We start from the raw sequence: 4,762 nt of genomic DNA, 5'->3' as shown, positions 1-4,762 counted from the left end.
CCACTGTCACTTTAAACTTAACTACTTTTATAAACACACGCTATAATTCACAGTGATTCACATACTTTACTTACGGTGCCTACTGCTCGCTTGACTCGATTATCTCAATTATTTCTTTTCAATCTATCTCCAGCTTATATACTAAAAAAGAGGGCATCTAGAATGCACTGGGGCCTTCATGATCCTTCTAGAAACTCATCACGTGTTACCAGCATCATGTGACTTCCGCTGTCGTAACAGTCCATTAATTTGGACAATATTAAGTTAGATGGAAAAGTTATCTATAATTATCTTATAGCAATGTTTTTAAGACATTTAATATTTCTAAAACAAAAATAGCAATACATTGTCTGTGAGACCTTTAGCATCTATTATACATTGTTTTGGTTTTAACTTTCAGTAAATATTTGCTGATGATTCTTGAGTTGATTCTTTGCTAACTATTGCACATGAAATGCATAATACAGTTATTTTCCACCTAGGTTGACTGCTGTTAAGGGGTGGTGTCATGGTGACAAATAACCTGCAAAATATGGACAACTGTTCCTTAAAAGTTTGAATAGTGGTACATTTTTTGTAGCTGTGAACCCATTTGAAATATAGGTTAATTTAATAATTTTAACAAAGAGCTGCCACTTTGAGATTTGTGGATAAAAACTAAATATCTTGAGATATGTAGGTGAAGGTTTATAAATTGATTGTGTACATATTATTTGTTTTACAAGTGGGGTACCTCATGGCTCAGTGTTAGGACCTTTGTTCTTTGATTTGCATTAATGACATAGATGAAGGAATGGTCAATAAATTATTTAAATCTGCTGATGATAGTAAACTTTTGGGTGTTGCTGACTGTGAGGAGGAAGATGTTGCTCTTTAAAAGTATTTCTATTATTTCTTTAGTTAGATGAATAAATGGCAGATGGGTTATAATTTTAATAAATGCAAGATAATGCATGTGGGATATCACAATTTGATTTATGAGTATAATTTTGATGGGAATAACCTTAAGAATATCATAGAAGAAAAGAATCTTGGTTTTCTAGTTGTTCAATCTCTTAAGCCATCCAAAGAATGTGCTACTGTTAGGGGCAGGGCAAATAGAATTTTAAGATATATCTACTGAAATATTGAATACAAGTGTAAAGAGATTATAATGTCATTGTATAGGTCATTGGTTAGACAACATTTGGAGTACTGTGTTCATTCTTGGACTCCTTAACTTAGAATGGACATTGAATTATTAGAAAGGGTTCAGAGGAGGGTACCAGGATGGAAAGGTTGCCATACAAAGACAAGTTAAAAACTGCTTTCTCTTGAGAAAAAAAAAGTTGGAGGGAATCTGATTGAGGTGTTTAAGATTGTTAAGGGGATTGATGGTATTGATGTATCATCTTTATTTCATATTTAACTGTAAGACTCGTAAGACTAGGGGACACAAATATAAATGTTGGCAGGGTAGGAGTCATCTTTAGCTATATTTTTCTAACAGGATGGTTGCCTTCAGATGTGGTAGATGCAATTAATTTGAGGAAAGGCTTGAGAAATGTTTGAATGATAGGGGCTGGCTTTGAATGTTTCATTTTTACTTTTGAGTTTAATATATATATATATATATATATTGTGGATGGGATGGCCTAGATAGACCAACAGCTTCCTTGTTGTCCTTAAATCATTTTGTAGCTGTTAATTTTTTTACTGGTTATATAAATCTGGATCTTTTTTTTTGTAGTAATGCATGCAGTTGGCTCCTTTGTATACACTGTATGTGTATTGTTATTGTTAATTATATTTAGTGCAGAAAACATCATTGTAGACACCTTCACTCCTTAACAACACATCCTTATCCTTGTAATGGCTTTCTGTAATTATCATTGTTTGATACATAAACAAGCCACTTCAAAACTAAGAAAAGGTATTACACAAAGTACTTTTTACAGTATTAGTTTTACCAAACTGTAATGTGTTTTTACTACCAACAACTTTTATCTGATTTGGACTAAGATGAAGTACATATTTAACTTAAATATTAAAAAAAGGATTAAAGATATTTTTCTCTTTTGCATACAAGTAAGTTCTGATTATATTTCATACACATCTGAGTAATTTTTTCTTTTTACTGAACTGCTGTTTAGATGCTAGGAAATTTCAAAGTATACTGTATAAATCTGAAAAATATCAGATTTTGCATAACACTGTGGCTGTATAATTTATTTTAATGCTGTTTTCAATGTTCTGAAATAGTGTGGTACTCTAGTCTATATATTTGTAAATGTTGAGCTTTCACCTGTATCAAGCCGTTTAAATACACTGTCTGATAAACTGTTTTTGACCTTGCTTGGATTTCTTTGTATCGAGCTTGAATTACCAGTGAGTGAGGTTCTACAATGGGTTCTAGTTAGACTTGTGGCCAGCATTTTAAATGCACCACATGCACAAGTTTTTTTTACTAACCTTGGCTAGATTTCTTTGTACCGAGTTTGAATCACCAATGAGATGACGTAAAGTGGGCAACGCACATTATCATGCTGTTATATAGAGGCAGGAGGTTGCTGATATTATGCCTACCTTCCCACGTGGAAAGGACATTGGCAAGGAACACTTAAAAAACACGTCTTTCAAGTTTCATATTACTTAAGTTAATACTCATTGATATGCCAGAATCCTTTAAACACGATGTCTTCCTTCATTGTTTAAAAGTGGAAACATTCTTGCGAGGTTGATCTAAAGGAGTATTGTATGCAAAACAATTTTTTTTTTAAACAAACACTTAATTGGTAGTCTGCAAAGGCAATGTACTGTAACATAGAAGCTGAAAAACTTGTTTTGAATTTATAAAAACAAATCACAGTAGTTATTTGTCATTGGCATATTTTTCAACTTCAACTTATTCAGTTAGCTCTATTCTCTGTGGTGTACTGAATATTATATTGATGACATTCTGATATTCTTAAAAGAAATGTACAGATTGTTTTTATTGAGCTTCCCATATTTTGAAACTATCATGAAATATTTGATACATATGCTATATAAAAGAACTTTATAATGTAGTGTGTATTTCATGTAGTATTAGGTATACTGTGTAGGCAATGATGTGCTATCTTGACAGTAATCTACGTGCATAAAAGTTATCATATCCACTTCTATCACTTGAAACTAGTGTTGTAGAATCATTGATTATTAAATCATGTTGTTATTCATTTCTGTCTCTAAAATTAGCTCCTTGCAAATACTGATTGTTAAGTCATGTTATGGGGACATTTAACACTAGAATAAGATATATTGGATGATTTTTGTTTACTACCCTTAGCACCTGAAAACATTACTCTAGACACCTTCAGTCCTGGATGTATATTGTTATTGTCTTTATGACAAAAAATATTATTGTAGACACCTTCAGTCCTGGATGTGTTGTTATTGTAGTTATCTTTGACACAAAAAAATATTATTGTAGACAACTTCAGTCCTGGATGTGTTGTTATTGTAGTTATCTTTAGCACAAAAAATATTATTGTACACACCTTCAGTCCTGGATGTGTTGTTATTGTAGTTATCTTTAGCACAAAAAATATTATCTTTAGCTCAGAAAATATTATTGTAGACACCTTCAGTCCTGGATGTGTTGTTATTGTATTTATCTTTAGCACAAAAAATATTATCTTTAGCTCAGAAAAATATTATTGTAGACACCTTCAGTACTGGATGTGTTGTTATTGTAGTTATCTTTAGCACAAAAAATATTATCTTTAGCTCAGAAAATATTATTGTAGACACCTTCAATCCTCATGTGTTGTTATTGTAGTTATCTTTAGCTCAGAAAATACTATTGTAGACACCTTCAGTCCTGGATGTGTTGTTATTGTAGTTATCTTTAGCACAGAAAATATTATTGTAGACATCTTCAGTCCTGGATGTGTTGTTATTGTAGTTATCTTTAGCACAAAAAATATTATTGTAGACACCTTGAGTCCTGGATGTGTTGTTATTGTAGTTATCTTTAGCACAGAAAATATTATTGTAGACACCTTCAGTCCTGGATGTATTGTTACTGTTAATTATATTTAGTGCAGAAAATATTATTGTAGACACCTTCAGTCCTGGATGGGTTGTTATTGTAGTTATCTTTAGCTCAGAAAATATTATTGTAGACACCTTCAGTCCTGGATGTATTGTTACTGTTAATTATATTTAGTGCAGAAAATATTATTGTAGACACCTTCAGTCCTGGATGTGTTTTTATTGTAATATTATGTTCATTTAGTCATTTTGCTATATAGAATTGGAATAATTAATTTTGGAGTCGTTTTTATTTCTCATCTATGTTGTTAGCATACTTTTAATTAGAACTTCTTAATAATGTAGTTTTAAATACCTTTCAGCACCTGAAAACATTGTCACTATGAATACCTTTGACTCATGAAACACTGTAGACATCTTCAGTTCTGAACACATTATTGTGTTGAATACTTTCAACAGTAAGCATCTTCAGTTCTGAACACATTATTGTGTTGAATACCTTCAACAGTAAAGATCTTCAGTTCTGAACACATTATTGTGTTGAATACCTTCAACAGTAAACATCTTCAGTTCTGAACACATTATTGTGTTGAATACCTTCAACAGTAAACATCTTCAGTTCTGAACACATTATTGTGTTGAATACCTTCAACAGTAAACATCTTCAGTTCTGAACACATTATTGTGTTGAATACCTTCAACAGTAAGCATCTTCAGTTCTGAACACATTATTGTGTTGAATACCTTC

The 4,762-nt window shown here is 31.6% G+C and overlaps 1 protein-coding gene across 2 annotated transcripts in view; it reads left to right on the top strand.

The window, feature by feature from the left end:
* The window catches only part of LOC106472905 (nuclear hormone receptor FTZ-F1 beta-like), a 39,879-nt gene that overhangs the window by 21,411 nt on the left and 13,706 nt on the right, over nt 1-4,762 (top strand). The window lies entirely within an intron of this gene.

Source organism: Limulus polyphemus, unplaced genomic scaffold (assembly GCF_000517525.1).
Source record: "Limulus polyphemus unplaced genomic scaffold, Limulus_polyphemus-2.1.2 Scaffold5721, whole genome shotgun sequence".
NCBI classification, from domain to species: domain Eukaryota; kingdom Metazoa; phylum Arthropoda; class Merostomata; order Xiphosura; family Limulidae; genus Limulus; species Limulus polyphemus.
The sequence above is the reverse complement of the archived record's forward strand: the minus strand, read 5'-3'. Positions and strand labels throughout refer to the sequence as shown.